Source organism: Lissotriton helveticus, chromosome 10 (assembly GCF_964261635.1).
Source record: "Lissotriton helveticus chromosome 10, aLisHel1.1, whole genome shotgun sequence".
Classification (NCBI taxonomy): Eukaryota; Metazoa; Chordata; class Amphibia; order Caudata; family Salamandridae; genus Lissotriton; species Lissotriton helveticus.
Window position 1 is genome coordinate 394853752 of NC_136071.1, and position 27937 is coordinate 394881688.

Sequence of the window (27937 nt, forward strand, 5' to 3'; positions counted from 1 at the left end):
GCTTGGCCTCAGACAGCAGAGCCAGCGTCTCACCCAGGAGTAACAGCTGCATTGCAGGCATAGCTCATTGCCTCTCATTAGGATGGGGAATCCCTCATGTCACATCCAAACCCACCTCCTCCAGGGAGGGGGCGAGCCCGCGATGCCTGGCGCTTCATTGGAAACTAATGAGAAACAGGGACTTCTTCACAGAGGGAATGCGCAAGGCACGAGCCTCTGCACGGGGAAGGAAGCTGGGATAACAGCAAAATGGTGGAAAGCAGGATCGAAAGTGCGAGGAAAGCAGCGGAGACGGGTTATGTGAGGCTTCCCGATGGCCTTTTATAAGCAGCAACACAGGCAGACTGAAGGATGGAAGTGCGGAGCTGTTCTGACCCATTGTACAGATGTATCTAGTCTGTTATCTGCGCCAATGGACAACAGTTTGCAGGGAGGTGTACACACAGTCCGTGACAACATGGAAATCGCGCAGCCCACCCCTGCAAGGCACACGGTGGTAATGAAACCAACATGCCGATACGAAAAAAAAAAGCACCGCCCACCGCCGCATGACGTAGGAAAAGGGGTGGGATGAGTAAAAATCGCGGGAACGCCCACAAATCTGCTCTGTCAATGACGGACAGATGTCTGTTCCAATGGCTAGCCTCCATTTATGGAGCTAGCCAATGGAACAGAGGGGCGGTACTACACACACTACTCTAGAACTAAAGCTTTCGCCTTGCGCAGAAAGTCTGCTACGCAGCCTTTTGGCGAGGCGAAACCTAAAAAGACTCCAGCTGTAGTAGGGCCCTGGCTTCCCCTCCTACTGCAGGGAGGGCTGGCTTTATGGCAGGCATGGAAGGAGGGAGGTATGGATGAATGGATGGTCTCGACTGCAGCTTCAGCCTCGTACAGTGGCCTTGCTATTACTAGTGAGTGAGAGGTGCTGAGGTGGTGGTATTGGTATTGGTGGTGGCGGTATTGGTGGTGGTGGTGATATTGGTATTGGTGGTGGTAGCGGTGGTGGTGGTGGTGGTGGTGGTGGTAGTAGTGGTAGTGGTGGTGGTGGTGGTGGTGGTTTTGGTGGTGGTATTGGTAGGGTGGTATTGGTGGTGGCGGTGGTAATGGTCATGGTGGTGGTGGTGGTATTGGTGCTGGTGGTTTTGGTGCTGGTGGTATTGGATTGGTGGTGGTATTGGATTGGTAATGGTGGTTTTGGGTTGGTGGTGGTATTGAGGACAGTATGATTGGTGGTGGTATTATTTGTGGTGGTGGTATTGTGGTGGTGGTGGTGGTATTGGTAGTGGGGATATTGGTGGTGGTGTTGGAGGTGGTGGTTGTATTGGTGTTGGTTGTGGTATTGGTGGTGGTGGTGGTGGTGGTATAGGTGGCGGTGGTGGTATTGGTGATGGTGGTGCTATTGGTGATGGTGGTGGTATTGGCAGTGGTGGTGGTATTGGTGGAGGCAAACAATCTTTTGAAAACAACCCGTCAGGTGGCTTTAGTACAGATGACATGTAACACTGATGTACTGTTATCAGCCTCAGCCCATTAGCACAGGATTATGTGCTACCTGGAATTCACAAGACTTAATTTGCTAATAATTAAAAAAAAAAATCATTTTACTTGAGGGGATGGGGGGGGGGTTGGAGGGGGCGGAGGGAGGGGTTGAAACAGACATGAGTTAATGCCAGGTTAAAATGATTGAAAGCAGGCACCGTTGTTATGGGGGAGGACATGCTGCTTAAAAACACACAAGCAGTTTCAGGTGAAGCTGCACAGGTCTGGCTTGCAGTAAGAGAAACTCAATAAAGTAAATAGTGCTTACAGACTAAACAGGTCCAGTGAAACAACCGAAGTTAAGGGGCCAGTCACCGAGGGGGGGTACAAATGAAGACAAGGCCGTACGAAGAAGGGACTAACAAGCCTATTAACAAATCCGAAGACAGCATTCACGAAAGACAATGACATAAGCCAATGAAAAATATGGGAGGAGAGTGGGCACTCATACTCCTCTACAGCAGTCGTGCAGGGCGAGCAGCGCATGCGCGCTGCTGCTAGGCTCGAGCTAAAAACCCTAAAAAGCATCGTTGCTTTTTGAAGAGCTGTGAGAGCCTGCAATGTATTTACTTTACAACCAGCAGTCTTAAAGTAAATTAACTACCCTTCCTAGCATGGAAGTCTGCTTGTCAGGTCTGCCTGCAGGGCCTCCTAGCAGGCAGGCAGGACACTCAAACTCCCTTGATGGAAATGATTCTTTGAAATGTCAGAGCACTAGCAGGGGCCAGCCACTGTAACAAATAATTTAATTACAATGGCTATTCTCTGACCGAACCATGCAGCACAGAATTTCTTGTTCCTGGCATTACTTACTGCCCAAAACAATTCTTATTTTGCAGGGCATATTGCTTGCATGCCTCCCTTTTTCCATTCCGAGATGTAGAAAAGACAAAAATAGCCCAGAGTTTCCCATCCGTTTACCTCAGATGGAAAAAATTGACTTTTTGACCACCCCTAGTTACAAATACAATACATTTGAAATGTTATCTTTTAACCACATGTAACTATATTTGTAATATACCTAGCATTGCTTTACCCACACTTCACATGAAAAGCACCAGAACAGCAGTGAAAGTTGATACTTCCAGAAAGGAGACTGACGTGGATAGAGCACATAGATAATCAAGCACGGCAAAGCCAAAACGTCTCACCAATGCAAGAGCTATTTTCTTTGCCAATATGTTTTAGCAACGTTGTATACAGAAGTGGTTGCTGTTTAGCCTGGTTAAAGGTTAGTGAAGTAAAGGAGAGTGGCATGACATGGCGTGTCGTAAAGTTGAGTGTTGTGGTGTACCACACAGTTGAGGTGTGTGGAGAGGAGTGAAGTGGAGTATCATGGAGTGACAAACAGTGTCATGGAGGAAGCAGAGTGTCATTAAGTGGAAGGGCATAAAATTAATTGAGTACAGTGTGAGAGTTTAGTAGAGTGTCGTGGAGTGGTACAGCTCTGCCAAGTACCACACATCATGCGTTAGACTAACACATTTCAGTGCTGTGATCTGCATCCCCGCACTGAAACGCTAAGTCATGCATTACAGAGCCTCCTCAGCAGTCAAGTCGGGAGCGCTGCTATTATTAGCATTGAGCAAAACGTGGTCCCATTGTTCAAGGCCTGGGGGCTAGCTCGGACGCACCTTCTTGGCTCCATTCACCCACACCATGGAATGATTAAGTTCACCATGTGTTACATAGAGTCTGCTATTTCTGCCCAATGGCATGGCACGAGACAGACTAATAGAGGGTCCGCTTACTGTGTGAGCTGGCGGCAGTTATGTATTCTTAAAGTTAGTGTTGTGCTGCACCGGTAAGTTCCTGCACCCTCCTGAATTGTCATGCGGCATGCCGCAGTACAAGTCCGCACTTCTGCTGACTGGATGAACCGCGGCCGCCAAACGGACAGAATTTGGTGTCTGTGCTGCAGCTGGCTTTCATGAATGCACCCACCTGAGTCGCTGGACGGGATTGCGGCTCACTTGTCATTCAGGTATTTATTCATTATCCTTATATATTTTAAATTTAGGGCGCCATGACACTGGATGCTGATCCTGTTACACAGGGCTTTAAGTGGGATGAAAAAACTAGGGGTCTCTCAAGGGGGCGTGGTCACTGTCATTAGGGGCGTGGCTGAAAACACGTAAGCTAAAAGTTTGCGCTTAGCATAGTGTGTGCCTGACTGGTATTTTGTTGTTTCTGTCATTGTGTCCAGATATATGATACAACAAGTAACATGCCTACAACAAGTCAGGACTATTTTGTCAATGGTTGTTCGTTGCAGAAGATAAATAGGCAGCAACTGTGGCTTGTATATAATATTGAAAAAGCTTTCACATAAAGCCCTGGTGACACCACGACAATGTTGCTGCTCCTTAGTTCCGAAAAGAGAAGAACAATCCATAGAGAAAATGACTCTCTTTAAAGGATTTCCCTTCCCCTATAAAGCTTGAAAAAAACACGGACCTCCTGTGCCAGGGCACAAAACAGAGCCCGATAGGGACCGGTTTGAAGGTCTCCTTAAAAACACTGCTGTTGCTCAGACCCGGTGAGACCCGGCCTACATAAAACCCTGCTGTTACAGATCAGCTTTCTCACTGGGACTTTGTGCTCGACTGTACCGCGGGTACTACTCCTGACTCGTTAATGGGGTGAAACTAACTACCCACTGGTAGACAAAAGAGACAGGTCTTGTGTTTATTGCTTATTCCCCTTGCACATGAACCCTATCGTACAAGAGAGACACTCCTATTTTCAGTACTCTTCATGTAACGAGACAGAGCTGGTAACGAATATGCTGTTGATATCTCCCCGTGGCGCTGGAAGAAGAGGAGTGGGAGCTGCAATACCCCTAGATATTCCGGAAGATGCCATTAACAATGCAAAGTCCAAAGGGGAGTTTGTTTGCTTGTCTGTGGTGGCTATCTGCCGCCTGCCTCACCGCAACAGCTTCTTGACAAGAACCCGTGGTGGGACAAGGGTCCCAGGGGCAACGCCGCCGCATCTATGCATTCCGCGCTGGTTCATACACTCTGGGGTGGACTGCAAGCCACAGAGTTCACCTCTGTTCCCCGCAGCTGCCGCGAATGAGGGGGAGGCGTGGCCAACGCGCTCATAGTGGAGCTTCTCCCCCCGCGGCGCGGGAGTTCCTTTGCCTGTCTGTGGTGCCTCACTGCCGCCTGCCTCACCGACTGCTTCTTGACAAGAACCCCTGGTGGGACAAGGGTCCCAGGGGCAACGCTGCCGCATCTGTGCCATCAGCGCTGGTTCATACACTCTGGGGTGGACTGCAAGCCCCAGAGTGCACTGCTGTTCTCCGCAGCTGCCACAAGTGAGGGGGAGGCATGGTCAACGCGCTCGTAGCGCAGCCTCTCCCACCACGATGCAGGACGCGTGCGGGACGTAGCCCGGACCAAGGGCAGCCCGTCTGTGCCCGTCCGGGGCCGTCAGAGGCCGGACTGGGCCCACCCCTCTGACATCTATTATCATCCGTGCTGGGCAGTGGTGAGTGGTGAATTATATTAGTTCCATGTTTGGGGCAGCAATCGTTATGGGCAAATGCAATATCACAAAAAACACAGTTGATGGACAGAATGTAGAACAATGTCTTACATTCACCCCAGTACAAAGATCTGGGCCTAAATCCATTGTTTTTTTGCACTCCACACCACCCTAGGTCAGACAATGGCTATATTCTAATCAGCCTTGACCCTGTGCCTCATGGGAACAGTCCAGCCCGAACTACCAAGCCATGTCTTTCCTAGACCGGAATCAAGCATCCAAGGACCGGTTTCTGGCTATCAGCCTTCTTCAGCCTGGATAGCTTGACTCCAGTGGTGTGGAGAGCCTGGGACTCACGTCTGAGCATACCCAGCCCACTTGGGGTGAAAATTGCAAAAAACACAGTTGATGAACAGAATGTAGAACAATGTCTTACATTCACCCCAGTACAAAGATCTGGGCCTAAATCCATCATTTTTTTGCACTCCACACCACCCTAGGTCAGACAATGGCTATATGCAAATCAGCCTTGACCCTGTGCCTCATGGGAACAGTCCAGCCCGAACTACCAAGCCATGTCTTTCCTAGACCGGAATCAAGCATCCAAGGATCAGTTTCTGGCTATCAGCCTTCTTCAGCCTGGATAGCTTGACTCCAGTCAATATCACCCCAGCATCGCGTAGTACTACGTCCACAGATAGTATGCTGGAGAGAGCAGTTAATATTGTGAGCACCGAAATTGAGCTGACTGAGCGACAACTGTCCTTGGGCTTAACTAAATCGCATCTTCCTCTACATATTGAGAATACGGATAGTAGTGACTCCCAACCAATGTTGACTACTCAAACTGATCATAGATTACATCTCCCAGCCCGAGAAAGCAAACTGGACATTGAGGGAAATGTGGACATCGGACACACCAGGGGAATGGAGGATTCCATATCCATGGTTCACTCTAAGGACACCCTTGCATCAGCAACCGCAAATGTTTCCCCGAACCCTGAATTTACCGGGGCAAAAAGGAAAACAGCGAAGTCAGTTTGCTCTAAATGGAAACAACCCCCACGTTCGAACTCCCAACGCACTACATTAACTACATAGATCCAAGGTCTGCAGTTTCAGCTGACTCTGTACCTGTTTGCGCTTCTGTTGATTTAACATCTTCAGAGACATTACATTTCTTTGTATATACTCAAATGGAATCTACACCAACACCTTTTTCTAATCTTAGACTTGGGGACACTGCTATTGATCTTATTATAGATACTATGTATGAGCAAGTCAAAGAGCTTGTAGACAAGAATTTTGCTTCATTATGGAAGCCCTTAGACCGTTTAGAAAATCTAACCAATAGGCTAAGTTCGCACAGTAAGGCATCTAGGCAGTCATCTTTACAGGGTAATATTCACAAACCACAGACTCTGAGCAATAGAATTTCTAAGGAACGACAGAGGATTACAACCCCCACACAGCCCTGATTCTTGTGATACATGTCGTAAAGCCAAAGATCGCATCCCTCCTAAACTCCGACCTGATATTGCTAAAACTCAAAATTTAGCCATCCCATGTCTCATGTATTTTTTTTATAAAGCGCTAACAATCATCCTGAGTAGGATATCACGGCGCTGCAATAACTATGATGAGCGGTGGGTTGACCTGAGTCCTACAAATTTAGTCTGGTTTGGGGAAAAGGAAGGTTTTCATTTGCTGCCTAAATGACAAGTGGCAGTCCGTAAGTCTGAGAGCCGCGGGCAGCTCATTCCATTTGGTTGCGGCTATGTGGGAGAAGGCTCGCTCTCCCATCCTGGCTCTCTTCACTCGAGTTGTTCTTGCTCTTGCTGTGAATTGAGAGCGGAGATTTCTAGTTGGTGCATAAAACTTAATCCTATTTCTTAGGATAAGTGGGCCTGTGTTATGCAGTGCTCTGTGTGTTATACACAGCATTTTGAAGGTTGCTCTCTGCCTCATTGGCAGCCAATGGAGCTCTCTTAAGCAGCTCTTGGCTGGGTCGAATTTTCTTTTCTTACAGAGCGCCTTATCCGCCGCGTTTTGCACTATTTGTAGTTTGGTGAAGAGGTAGTCTGCCATGCCTACAAACAGGGAGTTTCCATAGTCCAGCCTGCTCATCAATAGTGACTGAACCAGAATCCTTCTACACTCGATGGGAATCCAGGGGAAGGCTCTTCTGAGCATCTTCAACAAAGCGAAGCCTTTGCCGCAAATTGTTGACACATGGGATTTCATAGACAGAGTGTTATCGATCGTCACTCCCAAGTTCCTTGCTGCCAGTGTTGGAATTGGGGGGGTGCCCAGGGGCGCTGGCCACCAGCTGTTATTCCACAGCTGAGTGTGTCCGCCGAACAGCAATATCTCTGATTTATCTGCGTTCAGCTTTAAACAGTGGCTATACATCCAGTCAGACAGTTCAGTGAGACAGTTTAGTAGCCTATCCTTGGGGTCATCATCCTCATCCAGGATTACAGTTAATTGGGTGTCGTCTGCGTAAGAACAGATTTCGACACCCCACTTTCTTCCTATCGCTGCCAGGGAAGACACAAATACGTTAAACAACGTTGGGCTCAATGAGGTCCCCTGTGGGACCCCATATTTGATGTTCCGGTGAGGGGATGAGAAGTTACCCATGCGCACTGATTGCGTTCTGTCCGACAGAAATGATTGCAACCACCCCAGTGCTCTGTCCCGAATACCTTTTGCTGCAAGGGTTCTTAGTAGCAGATTGTGTGGTACGGTATCAAACGCCGCCGAGAGATCTAATAGTATTAGGGAGACTGTTTTCCCCCGATCTACCTGAGTTCTGATGTTATCCAGCACGGACAAGAGTGTTGTCTCTGTGCGGTTGTTGACCCTGAAACCCGTTTGTGAGACATCTAATAGATTGTTTGTTTCCAGAAATGTGGATAATTGCCCGTTAACCAGTTTTTCTAAAACTTTCGATAGATAGGGCAGTTGAGATACGGGTCGATAGTTAGCAGGATTATTGATGTCTGAGCCTGCTTTTTTTTAGTAGTGGGGTAACTATGGCGTTCTTCCAGTTAGTTGGGAATTCAGCAGATTCTAGCGAATGGTTCAGTGCTTGTGTTACTGCTGGGCATATTATTGGGGACATAGTAGTATGTCCATCTAGTCAAATTGTTGATCATGTTCCCCTTACAGTTTCCGCTAACACGATTTTTAATAATGTTTACGGGTCCGCTGAGGCAAGTAAAGATGTCTTAAATTTACCACCAGCAGCGTGTCCGTCTGTCCTGATTCTCGCAGGGGTTCACTCATTAGAGAAGAATAAATCTGAGTCTTGGGACCAACTACGGAATAAAAGTATTGATTGGCTGGCTAAACACAAAGGGTTCAGGAGGTTTAATATAAACGACATTATAATGGTACGTAGGGTTGGTTGGGTTGGACTGTCAGATAAGACCATTGAGGGAGATTGCATTGTTATTAATTTTCGTCGACCAACACTTGTCAGATCTATATTGATGGCAAAGGAGATTAATAGCTCCTTATCTACAAATATTTGGGTATTGCCTCTTGGTTTCTTTTATAGACCAAACCTTGAGTAGTATTCTTCAATTTCCCCTCTATACTTGTTAGTAAATAGGTTCTCTGCACTTTCTGGTCTTGATAGTTTGGATTGACCGTCATATATACCAAAATCTACTGAAATTGCCTCTTCGACATCCAAGTTGGCTAGCCCGGAAAACAATGGCTCTGAGCCTTATTACCCAATGTTAACTGTGCTAAGCTGGAACGTTGCCGGCTTGGCTTCCAAACTAAGCAGTGATGATTGGGTGAAGACGGTAAACAATTACGATATCCTAAGGTTTCAAGAGACCTGGGCAACAATCGAGCTATATCTTGAAGGGTATGAATGCCTCAATATTACTGCATCCCTCCCCAAATAAGGCAGACCCTCTGGTGGCTAATCCACCTGGGTGAACATTTCTTCGGGTGACAGTGCATAAACAATCCCCACTAAAAGTGCTAACATCCAAGCCTTGATATACACACAGGGGGTTTCGATTTGTTTTATTAATTTTTATAATAATGATTTCTTAACTACACCTAATATGAACTTTATCAACCTTTTTTACTTTATTTCGGATATACCTAATCTCATAGGGAATCAAACACTTGTTGGAATTTGTTTGGGTGGTGATTTAAATGCAAATATTGCGGGGGGGGGGACATTTCAACTCCCCTTTTTAACCCTTTGGCCAATCCATGTAAAAGGGGGTTTGAGTTGTTGGATCATTTATCAAATAGTAGCCTATCAAATGTAATGGATATTGCTGCTACAAACAACGGGGATAGCCCAATACCCTCCTATAGAGGCCATGGCTGCGCAGCAACAATAGATTACATTTTTATAACGACCACATTAGAAGACTATTTGGTTCAAGCAGAGGTTAAACCATCCACGTTTGGGGATCATAACCCAATCTCAGTTTCATTGAGGGTTGCCCCAGATACGATTTTAGAATATAGCCAGGGGTCTGTAATTTAGCACCCTCAACAGACAACTTAAGGGTCATGTGTCACTTAGTTGACTCCTGAGGCGGAAGCCGGGAGTTTAGGATCTCTGTTACAGGACAGCACTCGTGCAGATTATATATTTTTTTCAGAACAAAATTTAATTTTAGCGTTGATAAATTGCATAACAAGCACAGCACCCCGGGAATCGGAGAAGCTGTGAGCATTAAAGTAGTAATCACAGTCAAGCAATTCAATCAACAGGTCAAGAAAAAGAAATGCCACCAAGGCCCCCTACCCTCCACCCTCCCCCAACCCGGAACCCCCCTCCCGCCCCTTGCACAGCGTCTAAACAAATCCCAAATACAAATACTGTAAGAAGCGTACAGTGTGTATGCCTCATGACCCGGAATCAACGTCCAAGTGCCCTTCCCCAGGCCGCTCAGATGCTGCCGGTTCCAGCCACAGTCCTCGATAATCCGCCCATCTCTTCCAAATTTTATAATGTTTCTGAGGGCAGCCCCTGGCTGCAAAGATCGGGCGTTCCAGTCCCATGTAAAACTCGCGCAGATTTTTAAATTGCACTCGCCATGAATTTGTAAAAATTGCACCAGTTTCCTCTCTCACCTACTTCACAGCCGATTAGGCGCTGTCAGGAGGGGTAACCTGCTGGAATCGGAGGCTGAAATCCCGAAGTGGCCGCCATGTTGGGGCTATTAAGCAGGTAGCGGGCTAGTTTCGTTTGCCCTCCCTGCAGTCAGTCAGTCAAAACACTTTATTCGATTAATTTAAAATCATAAAAGACAATAAAAAACAGGATACATTTGAAAATATAAAAAATGTAAAAAAACTTTACAATTCATATATATACAATTATGACAATCCGCGTGCGTTCTAACAGGTAGTGCAGAACAATTCATCTGGGTGATGGACCAACACGAGTATTATACACAGACACTCCTTTTCTTATTGAGCCTGGCGGCAGCCACCAAGAAACTAGCCACGCTATAAATATCACGCGTGCTCCTAAGCATTTGCAAATAGAGCAGGGCCAGCCTTACTTGTACAAAACATGCCTCTCTCAGTATCAGGTTTAACAATTTTTTCGTAACTCAGAATAAAACTCACAAAATATAACCAGATGCATAGTATCTTGTGTTGAGAAATTGTCACAAGAACATGGTCTCGAAGTTTCTGGTTTTCCCCATGTTGGGAAGGCTCCTAGGGTGAGGTGTATTAAGTTCAACCAAAATCTGACCAATAAATAGCGGTAAAATGGCTTGGTTACAATTTGTAAGTATGGTTCAATAGATGGGGAGGTTAACAAAACATAATTAGCTTTGACACATGGCTTCTCTAGCTCCCGGTTTTCCCGTTCCAGTTCTAACATATTCCTGTAATTATACTTAATCCAGCTTATGTCCTCTTTTTTTAAACGTTCAGGTGCAGTGTACAATTCAGGACGTCCTAGCTTGGTGCACGCCGCTCTAACGTACATCAACCAGGGCAGCCTATTTGCCTTATCTAATGCTACACAATCACTGAGGATCTGGTGATTTAGGGTAATTTCCTCGTTTAACCATATTTTCACCCAAGCAATTAACGGAGCCATTTTTAATTGGTCTGAAATATAGCCCAAGCCCAGTTCTGTGTGCAAAGAATAAGTTGGGGTTGACTGGGGACTGCCAGAAGGGATCTGAGGAACCTATTTGTCCACAACTTGTATTTTGTTCGGCGACGTATACCCCCATATGGAAGCACCATAGGAAGCAATCGCCAAACATTTAGAATTGTAAATCTTCAGGATTGCCTCCATTGGTCTTGCTCCCAGCCTCTTAGAGAAACCCAGGAGAGCCGCAGTTGTCCTAGCAACCGCATTGCTCTTAAGCTTGTGTTGAGGTCCCCATGTGCCTTTTTTGTCAAAAAGGACCCCAAGATAGGTAAAAACTGGGACCTTCGATAGTTCAGCCCCGTTGCAAGTAAAAGATTTTAACTTAACCTTTCTACCTCTTGTTCCGGCCACCATTACGTGCGACTTTTTGGTGTTCATTTTTAGCTCTAAGGAATCCATAAAGCCGCCGAAATGGTCCAGCAGCCTCTGGAGACCCATGCCTGTGCGTGACAGTAATACTGCGTCATCCGCGTACAGGAGAACAGGAATAACCGATTCCCCTATACGCGGAACGTCCAGAGCAGCCGCCCCCAGGGACTTCTCCAAAGCGTTGATATATATGGTACAAATAAGCGGGGCCAAAATACATCCCTGTCTGACACCCCTCTTTGAGCTAAAGTGGCTAGTGCACCGACCTTCCCTGGTCACCCTACTGCTGCTAAGAGTTCCCGATGCAGGTCACTTAAAATATTTACCAGTGGTGGGTCTAAACCTATTTCATATAAAATTGCCCACAGTTTTGAGTGGTTGACTAGGTCAAAAACGACGAAAGAAAGGTCCATAAAACCCATATATAAAAGACCTTCCTTGGCTAATGTGTACTTGCTTATGAGGAGATGGAGGTTCCGGCATTGGACTCCTATGTTCTCTGAAACCATATTGGAGGTTTGAGAGGACCCCCCTACCCTCTAGCCAATCCCTCAGTCTGTATAAAATCACTCTTCCCAAGATTTGCACAGCAGAGTCCAACAAAGAGATTGGCCTGTAGCAGGCGGGGTCCCCTCTATCCCCTTTTTTAAATATAGGGACAATGATCGAACTAGCCCAGGATGGCGGAAAGCCTGCTGTACTAGAGGCATTAAAAACGTTGTTCAGAATCTTGGCCCAAAATTTAGGGTAAGAACCATATAAATCTGCTGGAACCCCATCAGGGCCTGGTGCTTTGTTTTTTGACATTTCTTTAATCACTTTCTCCACCTCACTATCTTCAAAGATTGCAAGGCATGCACCTCGGGAGGCAGAATTAGCACCATCCAACACCTCAAAATGCTCCCCATCATAGATTTCCCTGAAGTGTCCGACCCATCGTTCATCAGGAATGACGCAATCCATGTCTGAGTTCTCTTGATCAGAGAAAAATGGTTGATTTATAGTTGCCCAAAATTTCTTGCTATCCCGCAAGACATCAATTGAAAGGAGGTTATCCCACGCCCCTTCTTTAATTTGTTGTTGACGTATAGCAATGGCCAATTTATAGTTCTTGCGATACTTCGCAACCAGGGCCCTATCTCTTGGTTTTATTTTCAATATTTGTAAAAGGGCCCATGTGCCTTAGAGCAACTACTATCAAACCATCTTTGCGCCTTATTTGGTTTGCCTCTGTTTTCTGCCTCTAGTTTCTTCGCAATCTGTGCACATACGGCCACATAAGCCCCTATGATCTCAGAACTCGGAGGCAAGTTATCAAGGCAGATTGCCAAGTTGGCATCGGCCTCGCTGGCCAGCTCCTCGAAGAAAGCTGCTGGTACCACCCTGTCCCATTTGATCCTTCTCCTTTGGTCTGTTGTAGTCAAACTTCCTGGCTCCCCCCTCTCTGCCCCTTTTGGTCCACTCCATTCCCCCAGATCAACCTCAAGGACAATCGGTTTATGGTCACTAAATGTTGAAAACACCGCTCTATATGGTACAGTCTTATCCAATACCCCAGGTGATAAAAAGATGTAGTCAATGACTGTAGTAGACCCTCTTCCTATAAAGGTGGGGACCCTCTCGACCCCTTCCTGTCCACCTGACTCAAATAGGTTCATATTTGCTAAATATTCCTCAAGTGCCTCCCCCTGAATACTGTGCTCAAAGTGAGGGACCACTGCACTAGGTGGCCCGCAACTGTCGCCCATGTTACAATCCCATTTGCACGGATGAATATTAAAATCTCCCATAAGGATCATCTCGAACACAGTGATCTGATTAAGTTTATAGTCTGACAAAAATATTTCCAATACACCTAAATGTTCGCTATAATGTGAACCAGCTTTGGAATTATAAAAATTAATTAAAAGATACTTATGCGAATTTACGCTACTCCACTCAAGTATCATGATGTTACTGGATACAAAATCCAGCCTTTTAAACACACCTTTCAGGTTAAGTGAGATTAAAAAAATGAAACCACCCTTCGGTCTTCCTGCATGCCTGCCACAGCTGGGACGGCAAAACTTAAATATTCGTTCATACTAAAACTGCTTGTAACATCCCAAGTTTCCTGCAAGGCTATGATAGCATACTGTTTCATAAACTCCACCCACAACTCATCTAACCTTTTAGGCCTAACTCCTGCCAAATTCCAACTAAGGAATTTGAAAGGTGTTGTCTGTTTTGGCCGCTCCTCCGGGCCACCCTGACTTTGAGTGGTAACATCATGTCAATCCTTTAGGTCCCAATGTGTCAGTGGCGAGAAACGGTTTGACAAACCTATATCCATGTTTGGCGGGGGAGGACTAGATGCAATTATGGCTGGGGGCACCATTTCTACCCTCTGCAATATCCCCCCTGCTACTCTGTTCTGTGTGTCAACAACCCCTCTATAAGACTTGGCAGGCAAAGAACCACGATTAGTCAATGGCTGATGTCTGGGCGAGTGATTTATAAAAGGCCTAGGTGGAGGGTAGAAATAGCCTAGGGAGACAGGTCTTATACCCGTATTATCCAGTTCTGAGGCATCCCAGAATAATCTATCGGCAATTGATAGTGAATTGAAATTCACCACCACACAGTCTCCTGGGATGCACTTAGGGTGGCGACCAATCCAAGCAACTCTCCTTGCCATAATGATTGATTTAGAAACATCTAGACCCCCACTACTATGTCACTCATTAGAGAAGAATAAATCTGAGTCTTGGGACCAACTACGGAATAAAAGTATTGATTGGCTGGCTAAACACAAAGGGTTCAGGAGGTTTAATATAAACAACATTATAATGGTACGTAGGGTTGGTTGGGTTGGACTGTCAGATAAGACCATTGAGGGAGATTGCATTGTTATTAATTTTCGTCGACCAACACTTGTCAGATCTATATTGATGGCAAAGGAGATTAATAGCTCCTTATCTACAAATATTTGGGTATTGCCTCTTGGTTTCTTTTATAGACCAAACCTTGAGTAGTATTCTTCAATTTCCCCTCTATACTTGTTAGTAAATAGGTTCTCTGCACTTTCTGGTCTTGATAGTTTGGATTGACCGTCATATATACCAAAATCTACTGAAATTGCCTCTTCGACATCCAAGTTGGCTAGCCCGGAAAACAATGGCTCTGAGCCTTATTACCCAATGTTAACTGTGCTAAGCTGGAACGTTGCCAGCTTGGCTTCCAAACTAAGCAGTGATGATTGGGTGAAGACGGTAAACAATTACGATATCCTAAGGTTTCAAGAGACCTGGGCAACAATAGAGCTATATCTTGAAGGGTATGAATGCCTCAATATTACTGCATCCCTCCCCAAATAAGGCAGACCCTCTGGTGGCTAATCCACCTGGGTGAACATTTCTTCGGGTGACAGTGCATAAACAATCCCCACTAAAAGTGCTAACATCCAAGCCTTGATATACACACAGGGGGTTTCGATTTGTTTTATTAATTTTTATAATAATGATTTCTTAACTACACCCAATATGAACTTTATCAACCTTTTTAACTTTATTTCGGATATACCTAATCTCATAGGGAATCAAACACTTGTTGGAATTTGTTTGGGTGGTGATTTTAATGCAAATATTGCGGGGGGGGGGGACATTTCAACTCCCCTTTTTAACCCTTTGGCCAATCCATGTAAAAGGGGGTTTGAGTTGTTGGATCATTTATCAAATAGTAGCCTATCAAATGTAATGGATATTGCTGCTACAAACAACGGGGATAGCCCAATACCCACCTATAGAGGCCATGGCTGCGCAGCAACAATAGATTACATTTTTATAACGACCACATTAGAAGACTATTTGGTTCAAGCAGAGGTTAAACCATCCACGTTTGGGGATCATAACCCAATCTCAGTTTCATTGAGGGTTGCCCCAGATACGATTTTAGAATATAGCCAGGGGTCTGTAATTTAGCACCCTCAACAGACAACTTAAGGGTCATGTGTCACTTAGTTGACTCCTGAGGCGGAAGCCGGGAGTTTAGGATCTCTGTTACAGGACAGCACTCGTGCAGATTATATTTTTTTTTCAGAACAAAATTTAATTTTAGCGTTGATAAATTGCATAACAAGCACAGCACCCCGGGAATCGGAGAAGCTGTGAGCATTAAAGTAGTAATCACAGTCAAGCAATTCAATCAACAGGTCAAGAAAAAGAAACGCCACCAAGGCCCCCTACCCTCCACCCTCCCCCAACCCGGAACCCCCCTCCCGCCCCTTGCACAGCGTCTAAACAAATCCCAAATACAAATACTGTAAGAAGCGTACAGTGTGTATGCCTCATGACCCGGAATCAACGTCCAAGTGCCCTTCCCCAGGCCGCTCAGATGCTGCCGGTTCCAGCCACAGTCCTCGATAATCCGCCCATCTCTTCCAAATTTTATAATGTTTCTGAGGGCAGCCCCTGGCTGCAAAGATCGGGCGTTCCAGTCCCATGTAAAACTCGCGCAGATTTTTAAATTGCACTCGCCATGAATTTGTAAAAATTGCACCAGTTTCCTCTCTCACCTACTTCACAGCCGATTAGGCGCTGTCAGGAGGGGTAACCTGCTGGAATCGGAGGCTGAAATCCCGAAGTGGCCGCCATGTTGGGGCTATTAAGCAGGTAGCGGGCTAGTTTCGTTTGCCCTCCCTGCATAAAGGCCGTGATAATACCCATGCGCTGCACTTAGTTGACTCCTGAGGCGGAAGCTGGGAGTTTAGGATCTCTGTTACAGCACTGCACTCGCGCCGATTTCTAAATTGCACTCGCCATACATTTTTTAAAATTGCACCAGTTTCCTCTCTCACCTACTTCACAGCCGATTAGGCGCTGTCAGGAGGGGTAACCTGCTGGAATCGGAGGCTGAAATCCCGAAGTGGCCGCCATCTTGGGGCTATTAAGCAGGTAGCGGGCTAGTTTCGTTTGCCCTCCCTGCAGTCAGTCAGTCAAAACACTTTATTCGATTAATTTAAAATCATAAAAGACAATAAAAAACAGGATACATTTGAAAATATAAAAAATGTAAAAAAACTTTACAATTCATATATATACAATTATGACAATCAGCGTGCGTTCTAACAGGTAGTGCAGAACAATTCATCTGGGTGATGGACCAACACGAGTATTATACACAGACACTCCTTTTCTTATTGAGCCTGGCGGCAACCACCAAGAAACTAGCCACGCTATAAATATCACGCGTGCTCCTAAGCATTTGCAAATAGAGCAGGGCCAGCCTTACTTGTACAAAACATGCCTCTCTCAGTATCAGGTTTAACAATTTTTTCGTAACTCAGAATAAAACTCACAAAATATAACCAGATGCATAGTATCTTGTGTTGAGAAACTGTCACAAGAACATGGTCTCGAAGTTTCTGGTTTTCCCCATGTTGGGAAGGCTCCTAGGGTGAGGTGTATTAAGTTCAACCAAAATCTGACCAATAAATAGCGGTAAAATGGCTTGGTTACAATTTGTAAGTATGGTTCAATAGATGGGGAGGTTAACAAAACATAATTAGCTTTGACACATGGCTTCTCTAGCTCCCGGTTTTCCCGTTCCAGTTCTAACATATTCCTGTAATTATACTTAATCCAGCTTATGTCCTCTTTTTTTAAACGTTCAGGTGCAGTGTACAATTCAGGACGTCCTAGCTTGGTGCACGCCGCTCTAACGTACATCAACCAGGGCAGCCTATTTGCCTTATCTAATGCTACACAATCACTGAGGATCTGGTGATTTAGGGTAATTTCCTCGTTTAACCATATTTTCACCCAAGCAATTAACGGAGCCATTTTTAATTGGTCTGAAATATAGCCCAAGCCCAGTTCTGTGTGCAAAGAATAAGTTGGGGTTGACTGGGGGACTGCCAGAAGGGATCTGAGGAACCTATTTGTCCACAACTTGTATTTTGTTCGGCGACGTATACCCCCATATGGAAGCACCATAGGAAGCAATCGCCAAACATTTAGAATTGTAAATCTTCAGGATTGCCTCCATTGGTCTTGCTCCCAGCCTCTTAGAGAAACCCAGGAGAGCCGCAGTTGTCCTAGCAACCGCATTGCTCTTAAGCTTGTGTTGAGGTCCCCATGTGCCTTTTTTGTCAAAAAGGACCCCAAGATAGGTAAAAACTGGGACCTTCGATAGTTCAGCCCCGTTGCAAGTAAAAGATTTTAACTTAACCTTTCTACCTCTTGTTCCGGCCACCATTACGTGCGACTTTTTGGTGTTCATTTTTAGCTCTAAGGAATCCATAAAGCCGCCGAAATGGTCCAGCAGCCTCTGGAGACCCATGCCTGTGCGTGACAGTAATACTGCGTCATCCGCGTACAGGAGAACAGGAATAACCGATTCCCCTATACGCGGAACGTCCAGAGCAGCCGCCCCCAGGGACTTCTCCAAAGCGTTGATATATATGGTACAAATAAGCGGGGCCAAAATACATCCCTGTCTGACACCCCTCTTTGAGCTAAAGTGGCTAGTGCACCGACCTTCCCTGGTCACCCTACTGCTGCTAAGAGTTCCCGATGCAGGTCACTTAAAATATTTACCAGTGGTGGGTCTAAACCTATTTCATATAAAATTGCCCACAGTTTTGAGTGGTTGACTAGGTCAAAAACGACGAAGGAAAGGTCCATAAAACCCATATATAAAAGACCTTCCTTGGCTAATGTGTACTTGCTTATGAGGAGATGGAGGTTCCGGCATTGGACAAGGGTACTCCTATGTTCTCTGAAACCATATTGGAGGTTTGAGAGGACCCCCCTACCCTCTAGCCAATCCCTCAGTCTGTATAAAATCACTCTTCCCAAGATTTGCACAGCAGAGTCCAACAAAGAGATTGGCCTGTAGCAGGCGGGGTCCCCTCTATCCCCTTTTTTAAATATAGGGACAATGATCGAACTAGCCCAGGATGGCGGAAAGCCTGCTGTACTAGAGGCATTAAAAACGTTGTTCAGAATCTTGGCCCAAAATTTAGGGTAAGAACCATATAAATCTACTGGAACCCCATCAGGGCCTGGTGCTTTGTTTTTTGACATTTCTTTAATCACTTTCTCCACCTCACTATCTTCAAAGATTGCAAGGCATGCACCTCGGGAGGCAGAATTAGCACCATCCAACACCTCAAAATGCTCCCCATCATAGATTTCCCTGAAGTGTCCGACCCATCGTTCATCAGGAATGACGCAATCCATGTCTGAGTTCTCTTGATCAGAGAAAAATGGTTGATTTATAGTTGCCCAAAATTTCTTGCTATCCCGCAAGACATCAATTGAAAGGAGGTTATCCCACGCCCCTTCTTTAATTTGTTGTTGACGTATAGCAATGGCCAATTTATAGTTCTTGCGATACTTCGCAACCAGGGCCCTATCTCTTGGTTTTATTTTCAATATTTGTAAAAGGGCCCATGTGCCTTAGAGCAACTACTATCAAACCATCTTTGCGCCTTATTTGGTTTGCCTCTGTTTTCTGCCTCTAGTTTCTTCGCAATCTGTCCACATACGGCCACATAAGCCCCTATGATCTCAGAACTCGGAGGCAAGTTATCAAGGCAGATTGCCAAGTTGGCATCGGCCTCGCTGGCCAGCTCCTCGAAGAAAGCTGCTGGTACCACCCTGTCCCATTTGATCCTTCTCCTTTGGTCTGTTGTAGTCAGACTTCCTGGCTCCCCCCTCTCTGCCCCTTTTGGTCCACTCCATTCCCCCAGATCAACCTCAAGGACAATCGGTTTATGGTCACTAAATGTTGAAAACACCGCTCTATATGGTACAGTCTTATCCAATACCCCAGGTGATAAAAAGATGTAGTCAATGACTGTAGTAGACCCTCTTCCTATAAAGGTGGGGACCCTCTCGACCCCTTCCTGTCCACCTGACTCAAATAGGTTCATATTTGCTAAATATTCCTCAAGTGCCTCCCCCTGAATACTGTGCTCAAAGTGAGGGACCACTGCACTAGGTGGCCCGCAACTGTCGCCCATGTTACAATCCCATTTGCACGGATGAATATTAAAATCTCCCATAAGGATCATCTCGAACACAGTGATCTGATTAAGTTTATAGTCTGACAAAAATATTTCCAATACACCTAAATGTTCGCTATAATGTGAACCAGCTTTGGAATTATAAAAATTAATTAAAAGATACTTATGCGAATTTACGCTACTCCACTCAAGTATCATGATGTTACTGGATACAAAATCCAGCCTTTTAAACACACCTTTCAGGTTAAGTGAGATTAAAAAAATGAAACCACCCTTCGGTCTTCCTGCATGCCTGCCACAGCTGGGACGGCAAAACTTAAATATCCGTTCATACTAAAACTGCTTGTAACATCCCAAGTTTCCTGCAAGGCTATGATAGCATACTGTTTCATAAACTCCACCCACAACTCATCTAACCTTTTAGGCCTAACTCCTGCCAAATTCCAACTAAGGAATTTGAAAGGTGTTGTCTGTTTTGGCCGCTCCTCCGGGCCACCCTGACTTTGAGTGGTAACATCATGTCAATCCTTTAGGTCCCAATGTGTCAGTGGCGAGAAACGGTTTGACAAACCTATATCCATGTTTACCTGGGGCGGGGGAGGACTAGATGCAATTATGGCTGGGGGCACCATATCTACCCTCTGCAATATCCCCCCTGCTACTCTGTTCTGTGTGTCAACAACCCCTCTATAAGACTTGGCAGGCAAAGAACCACGATTAGTCAATGGCTGATGTCTGGGCGAGTGATTTATAAAAGGCCTAGGTGGAGGGTAGAAATAGCCTAGGGAGACAGGTCTTATACCCGTATTATCCAGTTCTGAGGCATCCCAGAATAATCTATCGGCAATTGATAGTGAATTGAAATTCACCACCACACAGTCTCCTGGGATGCACTTAGGGTGGCGACCAATCCAAGCAACTCTCCTTGCCATAATGATTGATTTAGAAACATCTAGACCCCCACTACTATGTTGTGCACACCATTGGCTGGCTAACCTCAGGAGATCGTGTGTTGATTCATTTGCACCTTCCCTTAATGTAGGGACCCCGTAAAAACGTCCACCAAAGGGGCGGCGACTGGTGGCAAATTCAAGATAATACCTTGTGGGTGCTCCTGTCTAGTATTAGGGGGGGAGGTCTCCTGATATTACTAGCTCCACAGTTGGTAATCCCTGCACCTACCATACTACGGGAACCGGCTGGACTTCCTAGGAGCGATTTAGGGGTGATCCCCTTTAAGGCCTGAAAATCCCTCTGCAAATTTTCCACCCTAGGTTTATCGGGGTGGTTTGCTTGTGCCTGAGTGGGGCTCCCTTGTTTGCCTGTCTGCTGTTTGATAAACAAATCAATTTTTTCACATTTCTTCAACAAACCTGCAACACATTTATTAAGTGTGTCCACAAAATCTTTAGCAATAGCTGTTAAAGCAGGCTCCAACCGTGCTGTGAACAATTCCTCCACTACTTCTACCACAAAGTCCCTGCTACTAGGGTCCAGACATCGAAAATCATTAGCGAGTTTTTGTCTCTTGTGGGGTTTCTTAGTCGGCCTGCGCTTACGCAGCGAATTTTGAGGGGGAACTTCAGCAGTGTTATCCCTTTGTTCCTCTGGCACCCCCAGTGCAACAGGCGATGCTTGGTGGGACTCAGACACTGTAGAAGGTTTTAGAATCACAATGTTTGGCTCCAATGGAATACCTACTGTCCGGTCCGATCCAGACTTATCTGACTCAGTTTCTTTATTAGGCGTTCCCATTCCCAGTTCTATCTCAGCGTTCGCGACTTCCTTGGAGAACCCCCACTGCTGATGTCAAATATGATATTATTGATTCCATTCTCCTTGGAACCTTGGCTTGTTTACCCTCTTGCTCCCCATAGCACTGCTGTTTTCGCTTACCCATCGCAGATGTCAGAGGGGTGGCCCGTCCCGGCCTCTTCTGACCCTTGATGGCCACAGATGGCCCGCCCTTTGCCCGGGCGTAGCCCGGCGCCCGCCCGCCCGCGCACGACCCGCGAAGCGGGAGGCGCGAGGAGCTTTATGGGCAGCAGGTGATGTGAAGGAGGGGCTTGGTTTTCCCTCGCTGGCGCGTTGGCTCCTGGGACCTGTGGTGCAGCTAAGAGTCCCCCTGCGCGACGATGCGTCTCCCGTGAAGCGGGAGGCGTGAGGAGCTTTACGGGCAGCAGGTGATGTGAAGGAGGGGCCTGGTTCTCCCTCGCTGGCGTGTTGGCTCCTGGGACCTGTGGTGCAGCTTAGAGTCCCCCTGCGCGAAGAATGCGTCTCCCCCTCCCTGCATAAATGTCAGCTGTTGGGTGTTTGCGCAGCGGACACGCGCAGCGCGCGAGCGTCTGGCGCGGCAAGCCCGTCTGCGCCTGTCCGTGCCCGATCGGAGCCAGGGGCAGGAAACGCTGCCCAAATTAGAGCTTACGCTCCCCCCTCAAGCTAGGTGCAGTTATTCACCCAAAGCCCTGCTAAATATTAGGTCAAAAGAACAATTCAACTTGTCACCTACCATCTGCTGCCCTAGTAAGATTCCCATCTCCCTAGATGGGCCAGTAGCATGTAGGTCGTGTTCCTTTCCAATTTTTTTTTTTACTGTGACCAGGGCATTACACCTAAATAACGAACTTGAGCAAGAAAGCTCTAACCCCAAGCACATTTTGTGCAATGTTAGATCGCTAGCCAATTTGAAATTTGGGATTTGATTACGACGCATTTCCCAGAACTCTGCTTTTTCACAGACACCTGGCTAAATTCAACTAACCACCCTCAGATTAATCGCGCCATTCCTGATGGCTATAAATTTATTCATCTGGACAGGGAGGGAAAAATCGGGGGTGGCATTGCCATAGCTTTTAAAGAAGATCTTACGGTGAAATGGACTTCTACTTTAATTTGTGATAGTCTAGAATTGGGCATTTTTAACATCGTCAGAACTCCAACCGACAGCTGGAATGGAGCTCTGATTTACCGCCCACCGGGATCTAAAGTTAACTTTTCCAACATTCTGACTGAACAGATAGCTTTGCAGGCCTTATCCTAAAGCAAATTTATTTTGCTGGGGGATTTCAACTTTCATGGCGAAGACATCTCTGATCCGGACGTGAATAAGCTTATAACTAGCCTGAACTCTTTGGGTCTTTCCCAAAAGGTCCTAGGTCCCACCCATAAGGGGGGACACGTCCTAGACATGATTTTCACTAATATCGACCATCTGACATGTGACCCTCCCTTCCCTTTAACATGGACTGACCACGCTATGGTCCTGTTCTCTATCCAAACCCAGGTCAGTGAGCTCTTAATAGAAAAATTGAATAGAACTGTAGAGCTATGTAGAAGGTGGAATAATCTATATCTGGATCCTTTTAAAGAGGTATTTCGTCCAGTACCAGTAGAGAATACTTTAGCTATCTCTGAGCCATCACAACTGCTGGCGGATTTTAATTCCGCCATAGAGACCGCTTTCAACTCTCTAGTCCCTCCAAAAAGATTCTGTCCAGTGCAACAGCGGCAATCAGCTCCCTGGTACACCCTGGAGCTTAAAACTGAAAAATCCAAGTGTAAGACCTTGGAGAGACGATGGAGAACTAACAAGAATATTTTAGACAGACAGACTTATAAATCAGCTCTGTCCAAATACCATCAAAACATTAAATCTGCTAGGCAAAAGTTTATCATGACCCAAATTGACCAGTCTAGCAATTCGTCTAAAGCCCTGTTCACCATAGTGAAGGACTTTGTATCCCCTAAAGCCTGTAGACAAGCCCCACTAGAATCACAAGAATAATGTGACTCATTAGCGGAATTCTTTCATGATAAAATTGAACAGCTATACACCTACTTTGCTAATCTAAGCCCCCTGAACTCCGACCCCTCCAGTAACCCAGTAGATCCGGACATGCCAACGGTAAGCACCCTCGAGCAGTTCGAACTGATCACACTTCAAGAGGCCACCAACCTACTACTCTCTGCAAAATCGGGCTCTCCCAACAATCTCTGCCCAGCCAGAATTGTAGCTCAGCTAGCCCCTGTATGTGCTTTAGAGATTCAAAAATTGTTTAACTGCTCAATTCAAACAGGTCTAATTCCTACCCCATGGAAAGAAGCTTATGTCTGCCCAATATTGAAAAAGCCAACAGCGGACCCCCTGATTCTTAGTAACTACCGACCTATTTTGTTACTTCCTTTGCTGGGAAAGAAACTGGAAACAGCCATTAATGGGCAATTAAGCCAATACCTTGAAACTAATAATCATTTGGACCCCTCGCAATTGGGTTTTCGCCCTGGTTTCAGCACCAAGACTGCCACTCTAGCAGTGACTGACTCCATGAGGTAGGTAGTGGATGCAGGAGGATCTGTTGTTCTGATCCTCCTGGATCTCTCCGCGGCTTTCGATACTATTTCTCATCTAAAGCTCGTGGAGAGACTCCATTCCTGTGGCATCCAGGGCATGGCCCTAAAATGGCTTCAGAATTTCCTGATCGATTGACATCAAACGGTAATGTTGGGACCATATTTCTCAAAGAAAATTTGTCTGGACAGGGGCGTACCTCAGGGCTCCTGTCTGAGCCCTACATTATTTAACATCTATAAAGACCCCCTGGCAAAAATTGTGGAACATTTTGGGTTCGAAATAATCTCATACGCTGACGACACCCAGCTTATGTTCACAATTGGCTCCAATATAGAATCGGAGAAAGCACGCTTCTCGGCGGGCATGGTCACTATCTCAAACTGGATGTCTGAGAATTGCCTCCAATTGAATCCAAGTAAGACGGAGGTACTGTTGATGGGGAAAGCATCTAGGTTATGGACAGATGACTGGTGGCCATCCCAGCTTGGACAGGCTCCCATCCCAAAACAATCAGTGAAGAGTTTGGGAATAATTCTGGACCACTCTTTAATGATGAAAGAACAGATTGCGGCCATAACCAGCTCATGCTAATATAGTCTTCGCCTCTTGCGTAAGATTTTACCCTATTTACCGACCAAACATCGCAGAATCCTGGTCCAGGACATGGTGACTAGCCGCCTCGACTATGGAAATGCTCTTCTGGCTGAAGTCGGAACAACGCAACTGGCCAAATTACAGGTTGTCTAAAATACGGCAGCAAGAATGATCCTGAACCGCCCCGCTAGAACACCATCAGGCCCCCTGCTGAGAGAGCTTCATTGGCTCCCGATAAGAAAGCGATCTAAATTTAAGATCTGCTGCCTAACCTACAATTCACTTAGAGGGAAAGGCCCCGACTATTTGCGCAGAAAGCTTATTAAACGCACTCTTGTCAGGACTCTTAGATCCAATTCCTTGGCCCTTTTAAAAGTCCCCAGGATTCGTCTTAGTCGTACCGGAGGTATGGCCTTTTCTTTTCTCGCCCCACGCTACTGGAACTCTCTGCCCCTTGACTTACGAGAATGTCCCTCCTATAACATCTTCAGGAAACAACTAAAAGCATTTCTCTTCTAATTTACATAGTCCTAGCCCTGCTTTAGCGACCTCTTGTCACTAAGTAAGCGCCGAGATGCCTCCGGGTGAGTCGCGCGCTATATTAAGTGTTCCAAACACATAACATGTGGAAAGGTATTGATAATAGCAGTGTGTTCCAAAAAATGCTAAAAACTTATTGGCCACTTTGCGATACTTGTCTTTCAGCTTTTGATCCTAACCCGGAGGTAGTTTGTGCTTTTGTTCAATTATGTACAGGCATTAAAAAATTGATTTGCACGGCCTGCACTTGCTCCCAACCCTAACTCTAGGTGGTTCAACAGCATTTGCTCTGAGGCAAACAGAGAGCTTAGAGCTGCTGTCTCAGCTACCCCTAGGGATTCTAACCTCATTAGATCACTGAGGCACGAATACAAAAGAGTGACTAAGCAGAGGAAAGGCGAGATCCTAAAAGAACAATGGAATAATCTGGCATGTGCTGCAAGATTCAACAACTCAAATGGTTTTTGGTTAGCAGCCAAGTCCCTGAGATCATTGGGCAATACACTCACTCCGTTAAGTTGCAATATAACGAGCGAAGTCTGGGTAGCCCATTTTTCCAAAATATATGCTGCTATGCCCCAGTGCGAAGATTTTGTTGATAATTTTGCTGCCTCCAGAATTCGGATACCATTACCGGAGGTTGAGGATGCTTTTGACCAAAGTCTGGTTAATAAGGCCCCTGGCCCAGACGGGCTTCCCATTGATCTCATAAAATTTAGGACTGAGTTTTGAGCCCCCCTTTTACTTAATGTTTTTAATAATCTGACAATAACCAAAATCCCCAATACTTGGTCCACATCTGTTATTGTTCCAATTTTTAAAAAGGGCGACAGATCCAACCTGAGTTGTTACAGACCTATTTCATTAATTGACAACACACTTAAGATATTGGGGAGGGTGTTATTTAACAAAATCAGAACCTGGGCCGAGTAGGAAAATATTTTAAATAGATGCCAGCTAGGCTTCAGAAGCAATTTGGGAACGGTGGAACCGTGTCTTAACCTTAATTTGATCATAGGCAAATACACCTTAGCTCAACACTGTCCCCTCTACCTAGCATTCATGGACCTTACCTCGGCCTTTGATTTCGTTAATAGATCACGGCTCTGGACATGCCTCTTAAACTATGGGTTGGATGAGACCATAGTGCACTTTTTAGCATATTTACATAGGGATCTGTGGGCATGGGTGAGAAACAGCACAGACGGAGCAGTCTCAGGGGACACAGCGGTTGAAAGAGGTGTAAGACAAGGGTGCGTTTTAGCCCCACTCTTGTTTATTTTATATATTAACGAGCTACACAATGTGCTGTCTGAACTGACTACAGATGTTCCAATGATTAATGGTAATAAACTGCCCACGCTCTTATATGCGGACGATGCCGTTTTAATGGGTTGTACACCAAATGCACTGCGTATACTAGTTAAGGGTTTTGTTGATTTTATGAATTTGTACGAATTTTAAGAAATCTTTTTTTAATGTGCTGTGGTCCTAAAAAATGTCTTATTAATGCTATTACTTCTGGTATTTTGTTACGCACACGCACTTTTACATATTTGGGCCTACAATTCTCAGACAATGGATCTTGGGCACCCCATTTGACATATGCTCGGAGTAAATTTCGATTTTAAATCTTCCCCAACTGAAAAGATTTGAGGTAGTGATGTCCCTACTCAAAATCTATAGAACACATTGTGTACCCACTATAACATACGGGGCTGAAATCTGGGCTTTGTAAATTCTAAAAGTATCCAGGTCGAAGAAAATAGATTTTGTGGGAGAATGCTGGGGATACCTATCTCCTCTTCATCCTTTGTCTGTTATAATGAGTTAAAATTATTTTATTTAGAAGATTATATCCGGTCCCGTCCGGCCCTGTTCTGGTTGAAGGTCTGGCAAAACCCGGCAGCCTCACTAACCAGGGAAATTATAATCAACTATCTAAAATGCGACAAGGGCAGAGATATACTATGGCTTGCAGAAGTAAGGGCAAGTTTAACTAGAGTAAATCGTGGCCACGTTTTTCAGAACCCTGACCAGTTAGAGGGCATTAGCAAAAAGACTAATCAAGAAGCTATTTATAAATACTAGGGGGACATAAGATATGCACAAGAGCTCTCTAAAGTATCCGTCGCACGTTATATATCTATGGTAGACGACAGTGGTCCCCCCCCTTACTTACCAGTTAGCTATCTTTTAAGAGATATTAACCGTTGGGATCGAAGTTTGCTCTTTCGTCTTAGAGCTGGCACATTACAATATTTGTTGTGCTTCCCCTTAGGCTTCCAATCTAACATTGAGCAACTACTTTGCCCTTGCAGTAACTTAGGTAAGCAATCAATGTTACATTTCAGGTTCTTTTGTAATTTCTATCAAAGGTATAGCAAGCAACTTTAGATTCCGATCTTAAGGGCTAGTGGAATCACGGATTTCAAGGTTGCTTACAGGATTATTCTTCAGCTTAACGGGGAAAACCTAACACTCCATGTCTGTACCTTTTTGAAGATGGCTATTCGTTCATGTGCCTCTATGAACCCTTGGCAAGTTGACCTGATTGCATTATACACACTTATTGGTTTTATGCTAATAATTATTCATGGATTTAATAGCTTACTTCCTCCTGCTTACTTCTCTTAAACCCACTTGTACTTTGCACCTTATCATATGATGCTGCTACATAATTTGATATATTCTTGGTTTCTGTGACAATCTTATGATGATTCACTGAATTGTTTTTACATAGCTAAAGCTCTGTTGCACGTTTTAAATCTAGATTATGTTTTTATGTAATGTTTTAAGTGATTAACTTTGTGAGATAATGTTAGTACTTTTATGGACATTTCATATCCGAATAAAGATTATTGATTGATTGATTACGGGA

The 27937-nt window shown here is 45.4% G+C and overlaps 1 protein-coding gene across 2 annotated transcripts in view; it reads right to left on the reverse strand.

Moving 5' to 3' along the window:
• Positions 1 to 27937, reverse strand: part of LOC144784166 (uncharacterized) — a 561738-nt gene that overhangs the window by 129951 nt on the left and 403850 nt on the right. The gene's annotated exons all lie outside the window — the stretch shown is intronic.